Source organism: Vombatus ursinus, unplaced genomic scaffold (genome assembly GCF_900497805.2).
Source record: "Vombatus ursinus unplaced genomic scaffold, bare-nosed wombat genome assembly UNPS02014779.1, whole genome shotgun sequence".
Lineage (NCBI taxonomy): Eukaryota > Metazoa > Chordata > Mammalia > Diprotodontia > Vombatidae > Vombatus > Vombatus ursinus.
Genome location: NW_020954557.1, coordinates 45,403,215 through 45,428,824, shown reverse-complemented (window position 1 = coordinate 45,428,824; position 25,610 = coordinate 45,403,215). Strand labels below are relative to the sequence as shown.

The 25,610-nt window shown below is 37.3% G+C and overlaps 1 protein-coding gene across 5 annotated transcripts in view; it reads right to left on the bottom strand.

Annotated features, from left to right (window-relative positions):
• The window catches only part of METTL8 (methyltransferase like 8), a 116,761-nt gene that overhangs the window by 86,061 nt on the left and 5,090 nt on the right, over positions 1 to 25,610 (bottom strand). The window lies entirely within an intron of this gene.

The following is a 25,610-nucleotide window of genomic DNA, read 5'->3' as shown; positions in this document are numbered from 1 at the left end:
ATCACTCCCACATCACTTCCCTCAACAAGATCTCATTACTAGTGACCCAGGGCTGGTGATAAGTGTGCCTCAAACACATCACCAAGGAACCCAAATCTGCTATGACTCTCACCTTCTACAGGTATCAGCAATACTAACAGAATCATTATCAATAAAATTGATTAAGATTCTATTGTAATACATAGAATATATTGCATATTTCATATGCAGAGGGATTAACTAGCTTGCCCCCTGGCTGCTTACCTGTTTGAGAATACACAAGAGTGAGGACAATCCTATAAAAGACAGCGTGGATTAGAAATGGGTTAAAGAGGGAACAATATGGGGCAGAGCCAAGATAGTGGAGAAAAGGCTCTCCCATCTCTCCAAAACCCTTCCAAGCAACTTGATTTCCAAGATTCCTTTCAGCTCTAATATTCTGTTGTTTTTGGTAACATTTTTAATAACACCCCAAAACAAATTCTGAAGCAGCAAAACCCACCAAAAAAAAAAAAGCTAGACATTATCTTTCAAGAAATTATCAAGGAAAACTGTCCTGATATCCTAGAACCAGAAGGTATGATAGAGATTGAAAGAATCCACCAATCACTTCCTGAAAGAGATCCCAAAATGAAAACTCCCAGGAATATTATAGCTAAATTTCAGAGCTCCCAGGTCAAGCAGAAAATACTGCAAGCAGCCAAAAAGAAACAATTCAAATATCATGAAGCCACAGTCAGGATAATACAAGATTTAGCAGTTTCTACATTAAAGAATCAGAGGGTTTGGAATATGTAATATTCCAGAGGGCAAAAGAGCTAGGATTACAACCAAGAATCATCTACTGACAGAGGGAAAAATGAACATTCAATGAAATAGAGGACTTTCAAGCAATCCTGATGAAAAGATCACGGCTGAATAAAAAAATCTGACTTTCAAATACAAGACTCAAGAGAAGCATGAAAAAGGAAAGAGAAACCATAAGCTATCCAATAAGGTTAAACTATTTACATTCTTACATGGGAAAATGATACTTGTAACTTCTAAAAACTTTCTCATTATTAGGGCAGGCAGAAAGAGTATAGATGGGGAAAGGGAGAGATAGAATGGGATAAATTATCTAACATAAAAAAGTCTGGGAAGAGTTTTTACAGTGGAGGAAAAGATGGGGGAAGTAGAGGGAGAGGATGTGAATCTTACTCTCATTTGAATTGGCTCAAAGAGGGAATAACAAACACACTCAGCTGGGTGTAGAAATCTATCTCATGATACAGAAAAGTAGGAGGGGAAGGGCATAAGAGAAGGGGGCAGTGGGGAAGACTGATAGAAGGGAGGGCAAATTAGGGTAAAAGGCAGAAGCAAAACACTTTTGAGAATGGACAGGGTAAAAGGGGAGAAAGAGTAGGATAAACAGAGGGGAAACAGAATAGAGGGAAATACATAGTAATCATAACTGTGAAAAAAAATTTTTACAGTAAATTTCTCTGACAAAGACCTCATTTCTCAAATATGTAGAGAACTGAGTCAAATTTATAGAAATAAGAGCCATTCTTCAATTTATAAATGGTCAAAGCATATGAACAGGAAGTTTTCAGATGAAGTAATCAAAGCTATCAATAGTCATACAAAAATGCTCTAAATCACTATTGATTAGAGAAATGTAAATTAAAATAACTCTAAGCTACCAACCCCACACCTATCAGATAAGCTAATATGACAGAAAAGGAAAATGACAAATGTTGGAGGGGATGTAGGAGAATTAAGACACTAAAGCACTGTCAGTGAAGTATAATCATTCAACCATTCTGTAAAACAATTTAGAACTATGCCCAAAGGGCTACAAAACCATGCATAGACTCTGACCCAGCAATACCACTACTAAGTCTATATTTCAAAGAGTTAAAAAACACAAAGGAAAAGGACATATATGCACAAAAATATTTATAGCAGCTCTTTTCCGGAGGAAAAGAATTGGAGATTGAGGGAATGTTCATCAATTGAGGAATGGCTGGACACGTTGTTGAATATGATTATAATGGAATACTATTTATGATGCCATAAGAAATGACGAGCAGTATGCTTTCAGAAAACTTGGAAAGACTTACATGAACTGATGCAAAGTGAAATGAGCAGAACCAGGAGAACATTAAATACAGTATACAGTAACAGCAATATTGTATGATGAACAACTGTGAATAACAGCCATTCTCAACAATATAGTGACCCAAGACAATTCTGAAGGACTTAAGATGAAAAACACCATTATCTCCAGAGAAAGAACTGATGGGCATCTGAATGAAGACTGAAGCATACTTTTTCTTTATTGTGTGTGTAGGGGGTTTTTATGTTTTTGTTTTTTTTGGTGTGTGTGTGTTTTCCTTTACAACATGACTTACAGGGAAACATGTTTTGCATGACTACACACATATAACCTACATCAAATTGCTTGCCTTCTCAAGGTGGGGGAGAGGGGAAGGAAGAAAGGAGATAATTTGGAATTCAAAATTTTTTAAAAAAAGGATGTCAAAATTGTTTTTACATGTAATTGGAGGAAAATAAAATATTAAATTAAATTAAAAGACAGTATGTGGGGACAGTTAGGTGGTTCAGTAGATATAGTACCAGACCCACAGTCAGGAGGACCTGAGTTTAAATCCAGCCTCAGATATTTACTTGCTGTGTGACCCTGGGCAAGTCACTTAACCTCAATTTGCCTCCCCTCACCCAAAAAAAAGGGTGTGGCCTACACCAAACAGTGTAACGTATTACCATTTTCAATTTACCTGCTTCCCTGATACGTGCCCATTACCGCCACTGATTTTTCCAGTGGCATGGAGAAATGTAAGGAGAAGAGGGCAGGAGTTTTTGGGTGATGTACCTATTTCTTCTACAGCAAAACTTAGTGAACCACCCTGTGGCCTTACCTAGAGAAAAAGCATCCCACTTTTCATAACAGATATATTTCCAAAAAAGGTAAAAATTTAATTTTTTCAGACAGATGTTTAAAATACTTCAGGGAAATCTGATCTTTAAAAGAATACCACTTGATAGTCTCCTGTAACATGAAGTATCCTTCTGTAAAGTGAAGTATCATTCCCAAGTTTAATCTTTCACGTAAACTATATTTTTACATATCTTTGTTTAAAGCAAAAGCCCACATGAACCTTGAGTAATGCAACAGCTAGGCTCAATTTAAAAGGGCCCAGGAGGCTTTCCCTGCCTTCTCCTTCCTAACTCTATTATTCTCATTTCAGCTATTCAACCACAGTGCAAAAGGCATCTGTCCCATGGGTTACAAGCCTGCAAAAAGTAAAAAAGAGCCTTCCCTCTGGTGAACCACACAAACCACAGACACTCTGTTTCCCTGAAGATTGTTTCCAGGAACCAAATCATAAGATATGAGCAAAGACCAAAGGTCTCTCTCTTCATCTGGGCCACATAGAAGTATCAACACTCTCGTTCATTCACAGGCTTACTACTTTAACATGGCTGCGGTAGGGCTTGAGAGACAAGACAAGGGCTTTCATTTTCCTTGTGTTTTTTTTTAACCTTAATACTAACTTTGCCTCCTGAGCTCCTATATATATGTGAGGTGGGCAACAGAGAAAAGCAGATATTACATAAACTGGACTGCTGGTTTTGTGAGTCTGAAATAACCAACATGACAATGCTCTAGCAGGATTAGTTGGTTTTTAAATAAGTTTTATTGGTGTGTTTTGTCTCCACATCATAGTCATTTCTGAATGTATCCCTGCTCCCTGTCCCAACTAGCACTGAAACCTTCCCAGGTAACAAAGAAAAAGTTAACCAAACACAGCTATTTTTGTTGTTGTTATTGCTGTGTAGTTATTTCAGTCACTTCTGGTTCTTTCTGACCACATTTGGGGTTTTCTTGGCAGAGATACTGGAGTGGTTTGCCATTTCCTTCTCCAGTTCATTTTACTGATGTGGAAACTGAGGTAAACAAGGTTAAGTGACTTGTCTAGGGACACACAGCTAGTATGTGTCTAAGGCTAGATTTTAACTCAGGTCTTCCTGACCCCAGGCCTGGTGCTCTATCTACTTCAACACCTAGCTGTCCCTATATACAACATCCAGTTCCTGCAGTCCCCTACTTATATCCTGAGGAAGATAGCCTTTCTCATCATCTGTTCTCCAGAACCAAGACTGGTCAGAGTTTAGCTTCCTTAATTGTAGATAATATTTCGCTGCTTCTGCTTACTTGACTCTACAAATGCTATCTCTAAGCGTCCCAAAGGATTCCCTCGCTGAAACTTTAGGAAAAGGACCTGCTGTTTAATCATACATGAGAATTCTATTCCTCATTTAAATATGAACTTCTATTTCAATGTTTCCTGGTTCCTTGGCGTACCTTAAAGTAGATTAGTGATGCAGTCTTTGACCTCTTGCAACCTTCCTGCAAAAAAGTTATCATCATTTGTATCAATCTGCACCAAGCACTTTGAGCTCCTAGGAGATCCTGGCATTAATGAGTGTAAAGTAAAGAGTTCTTCTTGGTACTTTTCAGCATGCTGAAAGCTGACAGGTAGAAACACTTAAGTATCCACCACACTCTGAAGCAGAAACTGAAGCTTCAATTAACCCTGGCAACTTCAGAGTTTTCTGATGGTGGCCATCTGTAAAGCAAACAGCTTGGGCAACTCACTCACATCTTGTTTTAATCTGTCTTTGGATGATTATAATTTCAGGGTAGAAATTAGCTTATTAGCAAGAAGAGCACAACAGTAATAATCACAATAAGCATTTGCAAAGCACTTTGATCAAGCCACATCACACTCCACATCTGCAAAATTAAAATCTCATGTTTAGCATCTGCTCTTGCAGACCACTGTGAGAGACCGCCTGGTGGGCTAAACCATAGCCTGGTTCAGAGAAGGGAAGCCATCAGGAGGTGGTACTTCTTTCTATAAGGACCTAAACTCATCTGCAATGGTGGGGGTAATCACAATTCAACTATAATCAGGCTGGTTATCACTTCTGCCAAAAGTACCAGTGGAATGCTAGCCATTTTCACAAGGTTAATGGAAAGAAAACAGGAAGTATGACTAGCACAATGAAAGGAAGTCTTTTATCAACTCAACTGTATTTTATATTTGTTATAATAACAACTTTCAATGGAGTCAACTGATTCTGATCAAACTGAGTAGACTAATGATGAGCAAGGGTTCAAATCCCACCTATGACACCTCCCCAGTTGTATGACTGGGCAAGCTGATCAACCTCTCTGAACCTCAGGTTCCTTACCTATAAAATGGGAATAATAAGACCTTCAGTACTTACTTCATGGAATTGTTGGGAGGATCATATGAGTTTATATATTTAAATCACTTTGAAAACCTTAAAGGGACAGCTACACAAATATTGGCTAATATCATTCCACTTTATCCAAGTAGCTTTACCAAAAAATCCTATAAAACTAATTATATTTAGTACTGTTCGTAAGTCTTGACTCATTCTAGCCTTTGGCCTTTCTGATGCTATTCTTAAGGATTCTTATCACTTTGTTATTCACTGTCGGTGGTATGAATGACCCTCTGTCTTCTATCATATTGATATTTTATTGTTTGTTACTGTTGAGTTGTTTCAGTTGTGTCCCACCCTTTTGGGGTTTTCTTGGCAAAGATACTGGAGTAGCTTACCATTTCCTTCTCCAGCTCATTTTACAGATGAAAAACTGAGACAAACAGGGTTAAGTGACTTGCCCAGGGTCACACAGCTAATACATGTCTGAGGACAGATTTGAACTCAGGTCCTCCCGATTCCAGAGCCAACACTCTATCCACTGCGACACCTAGCTGCCCCAATTTTATTGTAATATCCATAAAAAGTAAATCATTTATTAGAATACCAAATAATTATAATTATCTGCAGCAAGAATATTAGCAAATGAAACCATGTCAGCTTCTGATTATTAAGAAAATTATAATATTAAATAACACAGTGTGTGAATTTGTGGGGATGAACTCCTTCAACTATTTAAGGTTTCTCTTTAAATTTTCCAATGTGTGGGTGTACAGAATAAGAAAAGCATAAAAAGTTCTTTTTCTAATTCTTACATAGTACTCCAAATAAACACTGTATATTTTGTGAGTTTACATTATGCCAACCCAAATATAGATTTGATCAGGTAGTACTTTTTTTTACCTTGAAAAGAACCATTTATCACCTAATCAGAAATCAGAATCCAATTTTACATACAATGTTATGATAGCACTTTAAGTCTTTATTATATTAGGAGACATTTTGGTTTTTTTTAATGAGTTGTCAAGGCCAAAGATTTCATCCCTAAATGGCCATCCTGCTGATGATTTGCCTGTCTGTACTGAGCTGGTTTAGACCTTGGAAAGCAGATCTAGGTTGATGATAAGGCAGGACATAAAGCCTTTCTAGCCTGGCAGAACTTACATTTCCCTTTGGTTCAGCCTTAGAACCCAGGGTCACTTCCATAACACAATGATGCATCAAGAAGAAATCTATAGAGAAAGTGCAAAGAATAACGGATAGCCCAAGGGCTTTACTAACACCCATTGAGTGTGATAAGAGCAAAACCAAGATATATATGGGAGAATATAGATGAGAGTCATAAAGGAGAAGGCGGAAATGGGTTACAATCTATTTTGATGAGATCACAGCTCCAGTGAAATATTCCAGTATTGTTTTTTAAAGATTCTCTTTGAATTCCAAAGTACGTCAGGGAGGCTTTTCTACTGGCATGGCAAACTCTTCCAACCCATTCTCATGTTCAATAGAATTAGAGCTACAATTACTCCCAAAGAAAAAAGTAGCAGTGCAAAGATAATGAGGCACAGTTATATTCTGTTAAAATTAAATGATGCCAAACAAAAACAATCAAAACCAAAAATTCCACACAAGCAGCTAAAACTAGAAGAATTTGTGACAGAGAAGAAGGAATGAGGGGAAAAGGGAAAGAATAGTAAAAGACAATGCTAGTGATGCTATAAAATGATGGAATTTAATCCATGAGGATTAATTTTTTTTTTGATTACCCCCCTCACATGGAAGAAAACATTGGTAAACCAGAAACCAAACAAGTTACTCTAAATAGTCTAACACCTAGGTAAACCTAAAAAATTACTAGTGAAAGCTGGGGAGAGCTGACCCCAAAAGAAACCAGACACAAATCTGAAAGACATGAAGTTGTGATTGGCTCAGTTACCAACCTGAAAACTCGAAGACTTTTAAGGTCTTCTGAAAGAATCTGTGGAAACTAGAACATATAGGTGGAGGTTTTAGTGTGACCAAATTCAGCTCAATACAAGGAACACTCCCTAAGAGCTAAAATAATAATAAAAGTAACCGAGAAGATCAAGGATGATGGTCAAGGTTAGCAATGACAAGAAGAAATGGGGGAAGAAGCCAAATAATAGAACACAAAGGTGGAAAAAAGGGAAGAAGTATGAAAAACTGAGGAAAATTTGACCCAATATGCAATTATCTTGTAAATTAAATCATCCAGGAAGCTCTAGTCTCTGACCATGCTATATGATGTCACATTATCCTTTTTTTTTTTCCCACATAGCAATTAGGCTACAGAGAAACAGCATGGTATAGGGAGTGTAGTGCTGGCTCTGGAATCAAGACTTTGGTAAGAGTCCACTCTTTAATACATACTGGCTGTGTGATCTAGAACAAGTCATTTCACTTCATAGTGCCCCCTAAAACTCTGCAAGGCAGGTGCAGACCTACATAGGGGGAGGAAACTTCATCACCAGGAGTTCCCTATAACCAGCGAAATCACAGGTTTAGTTAAAAAATCTCTGGGCTATCCTCTAATAGGAAAGTTGGCCATATTTTTAGAGTACTTGTATTTATAATACTTATCAGTCATTTGAAACAAATGACTCAGCTACCAGTCAACCAAGCCCTGGGACTAAATTTTCCAAGGAGCATTGTGCCCCCTCTGCTGGACAGCTCTTCATTGGGTCAGCAATGAGTCCTGGCATCATGATTAAACAAACAGGCACCTACTAGTAACATATTTTTCTAATTATTTTTCCTACTTAGTCTAAGGAAAGATTTGGAAAGATTTAGAAATTTTATTCTTAAATTTCCACGTGAAGAAAGAATAGGGGGTTCAAACAGAAATCAGTTTTTAAACTTCCAATGTTTCATCCAAAATATAGATGAGAAAAAAATAAATTAGTCAATAAACCTTTATCAAGCACCTACTATGTTCATGGCACTAAAAAGAACCAGAGACACAAAAAAGGGCAAAAGACAGCCTCTGCTCTCAAGGAACTCATATATTTGAGTATTTTAGGGTCACAGATGTAGAGCTCTAAGGGACTTCAGAGGTCATCTAACCCAGCTTCTCTTTTACAAGGAGGAGACTGAGGCCAGAAAGGTTAAGTAATTTGCTTGTGTAAGGTCACACAGAATAGGAAGCAGATCTGGAACTTGAACCCAGGTCCTCTAGCTCCAAACTCTGCACTCTTTTCCCAAGTATCATGCTGAATGTTAAAAAAAAAAAAAAAACAAAACCACCAAAAACTAACAAGCGTCTAAATTACACCATCACACAGCTAAACAGTTAAAGCCTTTTGGACATTTTCTATAGGGTTTCATTATTCCGGATGACCTTGAAAAGATGAACCAAGATAATTAGACCAGTAAAGGACTATTACCAATTTATGCAGGTGCATGGTTTATGTGAATAAGTCAAAGCTCAGGAACTAGAAATGTTCATTCTTGTACTAGCCTAATTTTGTTTTAATGATAACCATAAATTTTAGGTGCTGAATCATAAGTCTAAGGCACTAAATGTACTACATAAATGTCTTGCTTATCTTGATTCCTTCTCTTTACCTGCTCTTAGATTCAAGGAAATAATTGCTTTAAGGTGGAGCAAGGTATTCTTTTAAAACACTCATGTCTTTTGGTTTTACATTGTAAAAACCAATTTTCCCAGTTTTTAAAAAATTAGTGTTTCCCCCTCCAAACAACTTTTCCTCACCCTCCTCCCCACCTCACATCATCTCTATATCAAGTGAATGGAGTGCTTCTTCATTCTGTTGGATTCACATCTATCACTGTATTGATCAGAGTTCTTAAGTGTTTCAAAATTGCTTTTCTCTATAATGATATCATTGTATGTAAATTATTGTCCTGCTTCTGCTCTGCTTCAGTTCACAGAAGTCTTCCTAGTTTCATCTGAAACTGTCCATTTCATCATTTCATACAGTACTATAATACTGTGGCATTATATTTATGTGCTATAACTTATTTAGTCATTCTAATAGGAAGGTGCACTCAGTTTTCAATTTTTGGCTACCACAAAATGAACTGCTACAAATGTTTTTGTACATGTTAATCCTTTTCCTTTTTCTTTGACTTCTTTGGGGTATAGGTCAAGTGGTTGTGTAAGTGGGTCAAAGGGGACATAAAGTTTGGTAACTTTCTGGACACAGTTCCAAACTGCCTTCCAGAATGGCTGGAGGGGGCAAGGCCTTCTTTATGAAAAGCCAAAGAGTATTCATAGGCTTTTTCCCCACTAAGATTATTAGTAGCTAGAGAATCTGTTTCAGTGCAAAATCGTAAAATTTTGATGCTGAAACTCAATAATAATGATTGACATTTAGAAAGTGCCGTAAGAATCACAAGGCACTTGGCACACATTAACTAATTTGAGGCTCCCCAAATGCCTCCGAGGTAGGTACTATAGATATTATTATCCCATCTGGACAAATGAGAAAAATGTGACGCAAGGAAGTTAAATGACTTGTTCATAGAAATAAAGCCAATATGTGATCAGTAACATGATTTAATTCAGGTCTTCCTAACTCCCAAATCCAGCATTCTGTCTGCTAAGCTATGCTGCCTGCTTTTCAGCCCTTTGGGGAGAAAAATCTTTCCGGTGGAGGGGCTGTTTTTAAAAATTCTCCTAACAGGCTAAGGCTTACATTTCAGAGCTTAAGTGTGAGATGCACTGTGAGCTTACTTTTCCATGTCCTTCTCTAGAAGTTTGTTTCTCCCTGAAAGATTAGTTTAACAAGGGCAGAATTCAATTAAACGTCAATTCTGCAGGTTCTAGCTGAGACAACTTTACGTCACCAAAAAAGCAAACTTCATCTGGCTTTGTAGACCAGGTTTTCGTAAAATTGATACTTTGGGTCTGATAAAAGAATCCCTTTTGCTGGAAGAATACATGAGACAAACATCGGTCTTTGAAATGGGAATTATCAAATTCTTGCCCTATTTCATTTGCAATTTTTAAAATGCCTTGTGCCAGAAAACAAACACTATAGACAAATACTGAAATACCAAGATGGTAAAACTACAAGCCAGGTCTATCTTATGGAAGAGAAGTGGTGGTAGGTATTAGGGATGACCCATATACCAACCCCAAACAGCAATAGTGTCCTCTAACCAATTCCTTTTCAGTCTTCCTAACATAGGATGACACACTGATTGATTCACACAAGGGAAGAGAGAAAAGGAGTCAGAGGAGGAGACAGAAGCCTTTGCATGTAAATCCTTCAGAGGTTTTGCTCATGAGTGAATTTATCTTGTGATAAAAAGGACGATACCAATATGGACAACTTTCAAGCACTGAGGGTGTCCATTTACGACATCATCATAGCACATTTAATTCTCTATATTAGGAGGCAGCATCAATTTGTTTTTCATGGCCAACGAATCCATTACCTAGTCACCAAGTTACTAGTGATAATCAGGTGGACTTTGTACTCAGCTAGGCTGGTTATTGAAAGCTTTTACAACTTTTAATGGGTCGATATGTAGAGCCTTCTTGGCATAGTACAATCTGTCAGAGCTTATAATCCCCTAGCACAGCCTATAAGAACCAGGAGTCACCACCCCAACACATCAAAGTAGGGCTTTGTGGAGTGAAAGCAGAGGATAACAGATGGATACGCCTAGGGCCACACTGGTATTCATGAAATGTACTAAGATCCAGAGGAAAGTCTCTTTCTCTGTGAAAGATTGATGGGAGATCATAGAAATGAGTCTTAGATGATAAGAATGCAACTGATAGGTTGTACCCAAAAAGTCCATGTCTATGACCATAAGCCCCAAGGGATTATTTTTATAAGAAATTTTTATAAGAAATTTACATAAGAAATTTGAAACTATGTATCCATATAGACTTCTCAAAGTGTTGAATTGAGCCAAATCTCTTTAACTTCTCTGAACTAATACTAAATCTTATGTTAACCTAAGTGTTTTGTTTACTTTGGAACAGAAGAAAAATGATGTGTGAGCTATGATCTGAAAATAAGATGTCTTCTTCCCTTTCCGTTTTCTCCTAAGGGCCTAGTGCCTATGATGATAAAGTATTCTATTTAAAAACAGAAAAAAATCACACATGAAAGAATGAATGAATGTGTGTCCTATGCCCAAAACTAAGGTGAAGGGAATTCCTAGATCCTCAGCCTGGCACTGTGAAAATTTGTTCATGGCAAATAACCTTTCCAACTGTTTGCTCACAAGTTAAAAATATCGACCCTCACCCCTTGTTGCTACTTTTAACTATTTCTTCTCCTCTTTCTCCCCTTTTTTCCTCCTCCCTTTCTCCTTCTTCTTCCCTTTTATCAATTATAGGTGGATTATTCTTATAGATGTGGAGAGTAATAGGTATTCTTCTGTGCTAAACTAACACTTCTCTTAAAGCTAGTAGAAGCTATACTGATGTATAGATTTAAGAGGAGTTTTTAACTGACTTGTATTTCAATATTGGAAAAAATGAGCTTCACTTTTCTAGGTTTCCAATGTTTCCAAACCCCTCTACTCCCTCTGCCCCTTGCCATGCTATTTTCAGACAATATAAAAAAATATATATATAAAACATAAAAAAAATTGAAAACACAAAAAGCAATATAACAAAATTCACTGATTTAAAGTTACTCATATTTATAAAAAGCTGCTCCAACTGCTCCTTCCTTAATTTCTAACCCCCAAATGCTAGAGACACCCCCCCCAATCTGCTGCTACCAGAAAAGCATCTCTGAAAAAAAGAAAACATCTCAAAAGAGCCTTAAAGCTTTGAAGAGACTGTGATGAGTCCCAAGAAGAGGAGAATGAAAGTTTGTGTGAGAAGCCAGAACAGCTAAGGGGACTTGCTGACTTGACTAATACTTAGGGCACAAACCCTTGATTCCAAAATGTCTTCACATTACCTGAAGATGCTCCCTTTACTTTGTTATGCTGCCTGATATTTAATCAATTTCAAGATTTTAAAAAATTAACAAGCATTTTCCTTTAAAACTGAAAACACCTTCAGGAAGGTAGTTCTGGGACTTGCAGTATTTCACAGTTATTGTAAATAAGCTCTCCAAAGGGCTTTCCTCCAAGCTGACATCACTGAGATAATAAGAGTTGTACATGGGGGAATGTAAAGAAATTTGGGAACATTCACTTGCCTTCTTCTGAAATTGAGTTGGACCATAGCTTAAATTATTGAAATGACAGGTTACTAGCCTGGCATGTTGGGAACCTAATAAGGACAGGAAAGAATTTACCTGCCTAGAGTCTTATAAGTCTAATCAAGAGGTCTTTAAATAATATTAATTATTATAACTGACATTAATATATTGTTTTAAAGTTTGCATAGATTACACTATGTAATCTGCAAAAAGGAGAAAACTACCTATGTCAGTCAGTCAATTAGCAATGGTCATTAAGCACCTACTACGTGTCAGCCACTGTGCTAAGTACTGGGGATACAAAGAAAGGTAGAAGACAGTTCCCACTCTGAGGGAGCTCACAACCTACTGAGGAGAAGGCATGCAAACAATTTATGTACAAACAAAATATAGACAAGATATCAATCAAGCTAGACACTACACTATAGGAAAAACAAGACTAGAGATGCCCAGTTATTCACAGAGCACAAAAACCCAGGCAAGGGAGCAACACTAAACTCTCTAGCCTCCACTGTCTATACACAAATGCACAAAGTCTGGGAAATAAGCAAGATGAAATAGAACAATTAACATAAGGAGACAAATTTGACATCACTGGTATTATGAGACTTAGTAGAGTAGAAGTCGTGGCTGGAATATGGCTCTGGAAGGGTATGCCTTATTCAAAAAGAAGAGGATAAATAAAAGAGGAGAGAGGCACAAGATAGCATTATTCAGTAAGATATACCCCTCTAAGAGGTTCATAGTAGAGAACACTTGGGTGACAGTCAACAAAGACAGAAAGAAAAGAAATATTGTCTTTGAAGTATACTATAGCTCTCCTGGATAGAAAGGTGACTCCCTGAGCTTGTTTCTTCAGTTGTAAAATAGGAATAACAATACCTATAGTACCATCCTCAAAGCATTGTTGGGAGGCTCAAATGAGATAGGAATAATCCCAAAAGTCTTAGTATAGTTTTAAGCTTTCACCAAACTAAGACTTCCGGGACATCTTGTATACGCAGACATACCCTATATGCTTAAAGCACTACACACCTCTATGAAAGCAGTAAGTTATAAATGTTAGTTAGCATTATTATTAGATGAGGGAGGTAACATGCCTGTCAATGTAGTAGTGATACTAGGGGCACTTCAAGTATCTAGAGAGCACTAGAGCTCTGTCTGCCAAAAGTAGAGAAGCTAATAATTTCTTAATGATAATTTTATTGTTAAAAATGTGAATGAAGGAAGCAATGAACGTGATTTCTATTCTGAGACTGGATTCTCATTAACAAGGAGAAACTGACAGCTGGGGACCTTTAAGAACCTTTGGGGCAAGTGACCACTCCGCCTTAGAATTTGTGACAGAGACAGAGGAGAAAATTGGGAATAGTTTAACATGTAACCAAGAGTTTTAGAAAGTGGACTTCAATGGGTTCATAAAAAGGAAAGGTGAAACCCCATGAGCTTAAATTCCACAAGGGTAGTTAGCCCAGGACAGATGAGAAATTCTGAAAAGAGTAATTCTGAAGACAAAAGAGACAATTTCTATCAGGAAGAAAATGGGAAACTGGTATAAAGAGACCAATGTGGGTACACTGAGAACTCATCAACCAACTTAGATTTTTAAAAAGACACACAAAGAAGATGAAAGCAAGAGCAGATAATAAAAGAACTGTTGTAAAGAGAGTGTCAAGAATGGTAAAAGCCGGGGCATCTAGGTGGCGCAGTGGATAGTGCACTGGCCCTGGAGTCAGGAGGACCTGAGTTCAAAGCTGACCTCACTAGCTGTGTGAACTTGGGCAAGTCACTTAACCCCAACTGCCCTCACCAAAAAAAAAAAAAGAAGAAGAAGAAGAATGGTAAAAGTCCATAATAAATTGATGCCAGCAAGAAAAGCTAAGGGTAACAAAAAAGGTTTTTAGTTATATTGGGGAAAAAAAGGAAGATCCAAAAAGGGGTGAAGACTGCTGTTCAGGGTGGGTGAGACAATGATGAATGATGATGGAAAGAAGCTAGTACTGACTAATTATTATTTGGCTTCTCTTTCATACTGGAAAAGACAGTGCAAAAATGAGTAATAAAGAATTGAAACTTAAGGTAAGTAGAAAAATAGACAAGAACAATTAGGTTCCCTTGATGAGTTCAAGTCTCAGTTACCAAGGGGTTCTTAATCTGAGGCCATGAAGTATGTGTATGTGTATGTATATATACCCATTTATATACACATACATATACTGTATATAAAGTATGTATGTATATATACAACATATACATATACACACATGTATATTTTAGATATATAATATATACACACATGGATGCACACACACACACACAATACACAATATAGACAGCTAGTAAGGTCAGCTTTGAACTCAGGTCCTCCTGACTCCAGGGCCAGTGCACTATCCACTGCGCCACCTAGATGCCCCGGCTTTTACCATTCTTGACACTCTCTTTACAACAGTTCTTTTATTATCTGCTCTTGCTTTCATCTTCTTTATGTGTCTTTTTAAAAATCTAAAGTTGGTTGATGAGTTCTCAGAGTACCCACATTGGTCTCTTTATACCAGTTTCCCATTTTCTTCCTGATAGAAATTGTCTCTTTTGTCTTCAGAATTACTCTTTTCAGAATTTCTCATCTGTCCTGGGCTAACTACCCTTGTGGAATTTAAGCTCAATATACCTGGTTTCCTCTGTAATACTATGTATTTTACTTTATGCATTTACAAACTATATTCTAGGGTATTGAAAGATATCACTGTTGAGCCACTGTTAGTGATCTGTGAAGGAAAATGGAAAGCCAAAGAGGTGCCACAGATTTGGAGAAGGGCAAATGTCTTGATTTTCAAAAACGGAAATGATGCCTGCAAATTATAGGCCAGTGAGTTTGATTGTGATTCTTGGAAAAATTTGAGAATGTACTATTAAAGGGAAGCAGGGATCACCATAAATTAGCAAGGCTTTACCCAAAACAGGTCACTCCAGACTAACCTCATTTCTTTATCTGACAAGGTGACTAGACCAGTAAATCAGAACACTATAGATATTATCTACACAGATTTTAGGTCATACTCAGTTGGATATGTGGCTTTGATTTGAGCATTCCCTCCAGTGACCCATGTCATACTCTATCCAGACCGGTCTCCCATGAGACTTTTATCCAGGTCCTACCAAAAGCTCATGATGGAGGCCCCTGTTGTCTTCTAATGTCGTGATAGGATCAGTGGAGTCTCTAGTCATCTATCTGTCTCTCCCTTGCTCTCATTACATGACTAACCCTTCTTCTCTTTCTGTCATATGAATCCTTGAGGACATACTTTACTCCTATTCTTTTTCAGAATTTCTCAATGATCATAAGTTGCAGCCTACTCACACAAATCATGTGTCTTTCCATTTGGCCTTCTATGTAATACTCATTTTTAGTTTTTTGGAGGCAATGGTGTTCCAGGTCTCATTGCCAACACAACGCAACACTAGCAAAATGTTTGCATTGAAAATATGGGCATCTACTGTCATGGGACGCTTGGGGTCAGTTAAAAAAAAAGTGCTTTACATTTTTCTGAAAGCCACTTAGCCCATTTTCCTTTTCCTTTTCAATTCTGAGTCCAGCTCATCATCCATTTGCAATGTCAATCCCAGATAGATAAGTATGTCTCTCTCTCTATATATACACACATATAGATATTTATATACATTATACATATAATATATATAGATAGGTATCTACAAATCTCTATCTATATATCTATGTATTTCTATCTCTCTATCTACTTGGTGAACATTCAGATGAATGCCGAAATCTAGGCAATAGATATTTTTCATCCATTTGGTTCTTCCTATGTAGATCTCCAGACCAAACTCTTTTAAGCAACTATGGATCAGAATCTGGAGGGTTTGCAATGTCTTGGGGCTTAATGTAATCAAGACAATGTCATTCCAAAAAGCGGCATCTGAAGGACCTCACCATCCATGAAGAATCCATCCCAGACCTGGACAACATAGTACTTCCTCCATCATGATGTTGACTACTTTTGTTGAACATCCAATCTCCCTGTTTTATTCCTCAATTCATCAGAGGGTTACTGAACAGTTGCTGGGTTTTTTTTTTTTCTGTTGTTATATCTTCCAAGGAATTCTAAATGATCTTGACATATGGATAGGAGATATACCTCATTGTAAAAGAGCCTTTAAAGCAATATTTTTATTCTACTGAGTCAATTTTTTTGCATAATCAACAAACAATAAGGACAATGAGACAATCATTACATCTTTCAGTTAATTGCAAGACAGTAAAGATGTGATTCACTGTTAAAATTTTGCTAATGAAAGTCTGCTTGTTCCCCTCTAATAACCTCCTGAAAGACCTATTCAGTTTATGTAAAAATGACCCCCATAAAGGTTTTAGATAGATGGAATAACAGGCATATAAGTCAGTAGTTGATGTTTTCTTGGTCACCTTTTTCTGTGTGACATCAGTAGATCCAAGATCTTTTTCCATGCCTTTGATATCTTCCTGTAGATGCCTTATGAATGTTACACAAGGCCGTCCATCAGGAATCTCCACTCTATATACTTAGTCCAATGCAGCTGTTTTCCCCATCTTTGTCTTTACTTTTTTTTTTTTTTTTTTTTTACCACTTTTACTTCCTCTGTGAGTACTTCAGGGATTGTATTGTTATGGTGTAAGGGTAGATGTTCCACTATTCTTGATGGGAAAAACATTTTGTTGAGTAGTTTTTGTAAGTATTTTCCATTTTTCTTCTGCTCTTTCCATTTTTATCCTTGAATGCCCTTGGAATGACTTTGCTTAGCCAGATAACTTGCCAAGTTTTCTTTACACTGGTTTTACCCTTCACTGCTTCTCCCTGCTTTATGAGACAATACTGCTCATAATCATCTATTATCCTTCTTTGTAAGATTTTATAGATGAGTTTATATCCTAACTCTATGTTCCTTTTGCAGTCATCTCTCTAGAGCCATTTGGTAAATAATTCACCCATTTGCTGACTATCATACCTTCTGGGTTCTTTTGGTTTCCATGCCATACCAACTAATTTACATTGGTTTAACTTTTGGATTAAAATTATTAGTGTTGATTTCTGTTGTCCATTTCCCATTTTAAAATTTTCAATAGCTTGCTAAATCTTATTTGTATACCACATCTTCTTTATGACTATACTTGTTTGTTATATATTCTGCTCTTAGCACTGATAAGTTGATAGTCTGACTGTGCACAGAAGCTGACTCAGGAATAACTTCCACATCCACTGTAAGTCTTTTACTGTCTGTTAAAATGTGGTCAGTTTCATTCCTTGTGATATTATTTAGTGTCTTTTGGCTTAGCTCATTTCTTTCCATATTTCTCTCTATCCTCACTTTTTTCCATCTTTGCATGAAATCACCAAATATCAGAGTGTGTTAATTTGATTTGGAGTTCTTATTAGAATCTCAAGTTTTTCATAGAATTTTTATAATCATTTTGTCCTCAGCAACCAATGGTGGTACCTCAATACAATTATGTTTGGGGGGGGGGGTTAAATACTTATTAAAATGTGATATGTGATAACCAAATGTCCCCTACAATAGTAGTTCTTGTAGCTTTTGGACATAAAATAAAACATACTGCCGACTCCTTTCTTTGCCTCTCCAAAGAATACCTGTAAGTTATTCTTCCATTTAACCACAATATCCTTCTTTCTTTTGATTACATTTATAGCAAGAATGTACAGATTGATATGATTCAACTTCTTCTGCAATATATTCATTCATCAGTCATTGGATAAGGATCTCACATTTGGATTACCAACAGTCAAATTAAAGTTCAATGACAGTCTAAAAAATGTGTGATTCTTCACACCCTCTGCTCCCTTTCCCACCACTCTGACACAGTCACTGCAAATGCACAGGACTGAGGGTTATTTGACAATTTTTTCTTTGTTTCCTGGGTTGCCATTGCCAAAAGAGTTGCATCATCAGCGGTCCAGCCTACTGATGATGTATCTTTCTGTCATTAGCTAGGCTGGTGCTCCTAAGACAAATTCAATCTTTTCCCAAGGCCTTACTCAAAGCTTCTAGCATGACAGAACCCGCCAGTGCTTGTGCTCCATTGGCAAACCTTTGAGAATCCAAGATCAGGAGATTAGGACATTATTCTAACTAGAGTTAACCTTAATTTTAGCAATGTAAAACATTTGACAAAATCTCATGCCATCTTTGTGGACAAGAGAGAAAGATGCAGGCTGGAAAATAGAATGGAAGCTGGTTTAAGAACCAGTTAAATGGTCAGGCCATTTAACCAGTCCAGCTTGATATCAACTTGGACCAGGCAACTAGGTGGTACAGTTAGATAGATAGAGTGCCAGACTTCCTGAGTTCAAATCTGGCCTCAGAGACTTACTAGCTGTGTGACCCTAGGCAAGTCATTTAACCCTGTTTGCCTCAGTTTCCTCATCTGTAAAATGAGTTGGAGAAGGAAATGGCAAACCACTTTAGTATCTCTGCCAAGAAAACCTCAAATAGGGTCATGAAGAGTTAGACAAGACTGAACAACCACAAGAACAACAACATAATTGGGAGGTTGTCTGCACAGGAGTACTCTGCACACAGTATTTTGCAAACCTTAAAGTGCTATATAAATGACAGTTTTTTAGCTTCATCTTGGTCTGCAATATGAAAGACACAATGTCCAAGACTACAAACTTGAGCCCAAGTCAAACCACATCTGCAATACTATGCTCCGTCTTGGGGACCACATTTTAGGAAAACATTAACAATCTGGACAGCAAACAACCTCGGATGACTAAGCTCATGCCTTTTGAGGACTAACTGAAGGAATTGGTTTGGTTAGAAGAGAAATCTTGGTATGTATATGTTAGTTGTATTTAAAGGACTCTCCTACAGAAGGGGATCATACTCATTCTGCAAGGCTCTGAAGGGCAGAACCAGGAACAAAGAACAAAAGTTACAGAAAGATAAATTTAAATTTAGCCTTGATTGGTTATGGGGAAAAACTTAATAAGAAGCACAGCTATCCAAAAGTGAAAGCGGAGCCTTGGGAGATAGTGACTTCCCATTCACTAGGGGTCTTCAAGTAATAGCAGAACAAATACTTGTTAAGTATGTTGCAAGGGAGATTCCTGTCCAGGTATGGCTGGAACTATATGACCTCCTGAGTTCCTTTCCAATGCCGAGATTCTGTAATAACCTCCTTTATCTCTTAAAGCAGAGCCTCTTACAGTGGGTAGCTTTATGAAGAATAAAAGCATTGGGAACTGGGTAAAGGGTATGAGATGGGAGAACAGAATTAAGAGGAAAGCAGAAAAATATAGGAATCAAAGAGGAATCAACTATTTCAAAACCATCTGCATCAGAGGATCACAAATTTAGAGGGGGAAAGGCCTTTAAAGGTCATCTGGTCCAATCTTATTTTTTTTTCTTTTCTTTCTTTCTTTTTTCTTTATTACAAACAAGCACAGGAGTCCAGAGAGGTTAAGTCACATGGCCAAAGTCACACAGCTACTAAGCAGCAGGGCTGGAATTGAATTCTCCTCTTTGATAAGACCCCTCATTCTCAGGATCCACAACTCAGGGTAATATTGATTGCTCTTTAGGCTGGCTACATTATGGGTTAAATAGGATTTTGTGGACTGATCTGGGAACTGAACCATATATAACATTGCTCCTATGGGAAAATATATTCTCAATTTCAGATATCTGACTTACTAGTGAGCTTTTGTTGACACAGACTAAGTGGGTCACAAAAATTAGCAAAACTCTAGAGCCTGAAGAAAATTAAACAGGGTTAAAAAAAAAATCAGGGAGAATTTTAATACATATGGAAAGTCAGACCAACAACAATGTCATTATACATCTTTTATACTGCCAACTATCAGATGCCTTTTTGCATGACGCCAGTGGAACTGAAAAGGCTTATAAAAATCTTGTGGGGCAACAAACAATCGGAGTGAAATACTTTTTTTAAGCCTATGTGAAAGATTATGAAAGTACTAGAGTAGGTATTCCACCTGTATAGCCTTCAAGGTTCTGTGTCCTGGAGTATCAAGAGCAGAGGGCTCCCCTGGGAAAGCCTCAGAGTGGAGACCTGGAAAGCTCAGGGGAATGGAAGTAGGAAGCACAGTGCTAAAGTGCCCAGACCAGGAAAGCCTAGGTCCAGGGGCTATGAAGTCCCCAACACTCTGTCAAAAGAGGCCAAATAGGGCCTCTGAATCCAAGAGGCCTCACCCTGGGAAGTAGAATTTAGCACAGAAACCGATGGTATTCAGGTTAATACCAAGCAAGGCCCACTACCCCATCTAAAAGTGTAGTAGGAAGCAGGACCTGGCACAAAATCCCAATTCAAGAATTAAAGATGGAAAGAAAAGTAAATTTAAAAAACATCCACAAAAATAAAAAATTGTTGCATATATAGTTCCATAACAATTGCAAGCAAAGACTCAGAGGGAAAAAAAAAAGGATTTTCCAGAAGGATTACATGAATACCTAGAAGAAATGAAGCAAAAGACTTCAAAGAAAATAAATAAAAGTTCTAGAAAAAAAAAATCGGAAGGAGAATAAATGGCTCAGAAGAGAAAAGGGCAAACCTTACCTAGGAAATAAAATCTCTGAAAACTAGAATAGACCAAACAGAAATCATAGTAAGAAATGTTAGTACAACATCAAAAGACTGGAAAAAAATAGAAGAAAATGTGAGGTATCTGATATCAAAAACAACTGACCTGAAAAACAGAATCACTGAACTCTCTAAAAACTATGTTTCTTGTTTTTTAATCCTGGATGCTGTATTTCAACAAATTATAAATGAAAGCTGCGCAGATCTATTAGAACCAGAGAGGAAAGTAAAAATAGAAAAAAAAATCCAGAGATCATCCTCTGAAAGGAACTCTAAAAAAATCATTGGGAGGAATGTCACAGACAAAATTTAGAGCTCCCGTATCAAAGCAAAAATACTACAAGAATCCAGGAAGAAGTAGTACAAGTTCCAAGGAGTCAGGATCAATTAAGACCTGGCAGCTTCTATTTTAAATGAGATGAGACTTTGGAAACCATATTACAAAAGGCAAAAGATATAGGCTTACATGCATGAATAACTTACCATGAAAAGATGATTATAATCTTACAGGGGAAAAAAACCATGTTTAATTGAATAGAGAACTTGAGAGAATTTCTGATAAAAGAAGACCAGAAGTGAGTAGGAACTTTAAAATACAAGCCCAGAATCCAGGGAAACTCAAAAAAGATAAACTGATTTGAGCAATTGGAAGGGGGTATATGATGGTGTGATGCTAACATCCTGATGAGGTGGAAGAAATGTGTCCCTTCAGAACTTTAAAGTCTTCAAAGGGTATTAAGGAGGGTAAATAACAAAAACTGAGGTACTAGGAGTGGACCAGTTGTATTAAGAGGGTTTGAAGAGGTGAAAAAGAGAAAGGCAAAAGGAGAAAGACACTAGTATAGAAAGGAAAAGGAAGGGGGTAGGACTTGAAGGCAGTGCAGGAGAATATACAAACACAGTGAAAGGGACAATGGGCATCAGATGAACCTTCCTTTTTTCTTAAATAGACAAAGGAGAGTTAGAGAAAGAGAGAAAGAGAGAAAGAGAGAGAGAGAGAGAATTTGGTGTAGAAATACCTCAAATTCAACAGGAAAACAAGCCAAGATAGAAAGGGATAGAGGTTTAGAGGAAAGATAATACCAGGGAGAGAATAATTACAAACACAACAAATTTTTTGATCCTGAAGGATTAAAGGGGGAACAGAGAAAAGAACTAGAATCTAAGGGGGTGTCTTAGAGTTCCTCTTTAGACAACTGGGTTATGGATGAATGAATTATGGTATATGAATATAATGGAATATTAATATACCATAAGCAATGACAAAATATGTTATTTCAAAGAATGCAGGGTGATAGGTGAATCAGAAGAACAAAGTATATGACAACAAGAACACTGTAAAGAAAAATAAAGTTTAAAGACTTCAGAACTCTGATTAAAGCCATGTCTCCTCCAATCATGTCCACCAACCAGAGGACCTATAGTGAAACATGTTACTGATCCCCTAACAGAAAGGACACAGACACAAAGTGTGGAAACAGCAAGCAGTTTTGGACATGGCTACTGTGTGGGCTCATTTTGCTTGACTGCTTATTTGTTACAAAGGTTTTCCCTCCCTTCCTATAAGTTAATTGGAGAGGTGGTCAGGGAAATTGGGGGAAGCAATATTGATGACATTAAAAAAAGAGAGCTATTGTAATATTTTTCAAATGTTCAAGAGAACAGAAAAAAAAGCTTAAAAGGAAGCACAGACAAACAGGGCAGTTTTGAAAGTAACATGTAAAATGTGTTATGTACATTTTTTTTAAAGTAAGCAGCTGTTATGGAGATTCATGGTTTCATATAGAATCCTATTTTTGTGTGTTCTTCTGTGTATATGGAAATGATTCTTTTTTGGGTTGTTTAAACTTAGACTAAAAATAAAATACAATGAAAGTACTGGAAACATTAACTTAGAACCAGCATGAAAAAAATTTTACATCTTATGAAAAAAAGCTCTGACATTATTAAACTTCTTTCCTGTAGGGCAAGGCATCTTAAGATTTTTTTATACAATGGACCCCTTCAGCAGTCTGGTCAAACCTACAGACTCCTCAGAATAATGTTTTTAAATGCCTAAAATAAACCAATTCCACTATAATACAGCCATCAAAATATTAATAAAAATAAGTTCACATATCCCAAGCTAAGGAACTCTGCATATAAGTGAATAGGAAAATAGAGAAGAAATGTACAAAAATAATCTGCAACTTCTAGAATTATGTAGCCAACAGAAGTAGAAAAGTGAGTTCTGATTCTGATCAATGAGGAAAATAGCACATAACTACCACATAAAGTTGTTTTTTCCTTTCCCTTTTCTGGAGGCAATTAGGGTTAAGTGATTTGCCAAGGGTCACAAAGCTAATAAGTATCTGAGGTCACACTTGAACTCCCATCCTCCTGACTCCTGGGCCAGTGCTTTATCCACTGTGCCACCTAGTTGCCCCTACCACATACAATTTCAAAACCTCTCTCTATATACATCAATCCCCCAAGATCTATTCCTCTGGTCTGTTGAAAAGTTGCCTCTATTATAAGTCAAGGCCAACCCCTTTATGGTTAATCTTGATTCTATTCACCTCCCTTCTCCTCAGGAAGCTTGTTTCTTTCATGCTTTCCTTCTCCCTATCTTCATCTTTAATCTTTCCTTAACCTACTGGTTCTTTTCTTGCTACCTACAAACATGCAAAGCCCTCCTCCAAAATTAAAAAAAACTGCCATTTGATGGTAGCATCCCCTCAAGGGGTCCTCCTATATCTTTTTTTTTACAGACAAAGTGCTAGAAAAAATCATTTACATACTTTGCCTCCACTTTTTCATCTTTCACTCACTTGTCAATTCCTGGCTCCAAACCCCACCACTCAACTAAGACTACTTTCTTCAAGATTATTAACAATCTTCTAATTGCCAATCTTATGGCCTTTTCTCAGTCTTAATCCTTGACTTTAATGAAGCTTTTGATATTGCTAACCACCCTTTCTTCTTGTCTGTTTTCTCATCCATGGGATTTTGTGACTCATTTCTACCTGGTGTAGAACCAATTAGTGTCTGGTCATTCCTCAGTCTCCTTCACTGGATCATCTATGCCCCACACTCTAAATGGTCTCTTCACACCCTCTCCTGACAATCCCATTAACTCCCAGGGATTAAGTGATCATCTCTATGCAGATGACTTCAAAATCTATATATGCAACTCTAATTCCTCTCCTTAGTGCCAACCCCACATCATCAACTGCCTGCTGCACATCTCTGGATGTCCATCCTGGTCCCACAACTCAAACTCAACATATTTAAAATGAATCTCATCTTCCTTCCCAAATACACTCCTCCTCCAAGTTTCCCTGTTTCTGTTCAGGTTAGTACAATAGTTACCCAAGACTAGAAACTTTAGAATCATCCTCAATCCTTCACCCTTCCTCTCCTCCCATAACCAATCAGTTGCCAACTCTCCTCAATTCAGTCTCTAAATTACCTCTGACATATGGCTTCTCCTAAAAGGCCATATTCAGACAGCAACCACCCTGGTTCAGGTCCTCCTAAACTACTGCAAAAACCTTCTAATAAGTCTCCCGGCCTCAAATCTTCCGCTCTCCAATCCACCATCTATACAACTGCCAAAATAACCTCCCTAAAGCACAAGTTTGACCATGCTGAAGATGCTTTAGGGTTTTCCTAGTTCCTCCAGGATAAAATACAAACTCCTCTACCTGCTCTGAAAGCTTCTCATAAACTGCATCCCAACTACCTTTTTGAATGGGTTTCATATTTCTCGCCTCCCTGCACTATGTGTTCCAGCAACATATTTACTATTCCCAATACTGTACTCAGTGTTCCATCTCCAATCTCTATGAGTTTGTGCAGACCATTCCTGAAATGAACTCCTTTCTCATCTCCACATCTTAGAATCTGCAGCTTGCTTTAAGGCTTAACTCAGGTACCACTTCCTATGCGAAACATTTCCTGATACCCTTCTTCATCAACACTCTTCTTCTTCAAATTATTTTGCACTTGCTTATCTGTATAAATGTTTTATGCTCCAATAGATATTTTGGGGTTGAGACTGTTTTCTGTTTTGTCCTTTCCCTTTCCCTTCCCCTCAGATTCAATTCTTTGGAGACCATGGTATTCCATAACTCACAATCACAGAACATAGCTGGAAGAATATTGGTATTAAAAAAATGTGGGTCATTATTTCAGGTAAAAGTATTGCAAATTTCCCAAAGGCAATCCAGCCTGCTCTCCTCCAGTTCAATTTAGGATCAAGTTCTTTGTCTATTTACAGAATTTGTCCAAAATATATGGACTGTGAATGAGCTTTATGGGTTGCTGATCAAATTGCATATCTAGACAATAAATATCCTTCATCCACTTAGTTTATTAAAGCAAACTCTTCAGAATGATTGTAAATTCAATTAAGAAGCTCTGAAGTTTTTCCCGACTTGATACAATCAGCACAATGCCATTGGCAAACCAGAAAATCTGAGGGATTGGAGGGCTTGGAATATGATATTCTGGAGCTCAAAAGAGCTAGAATTAAAACCAAGAATCAAGTACCCAGCAAAACTGAGTATAATCCTTTAGGGGGAAAAATAGACATTCAATGACAGAGAGAACTT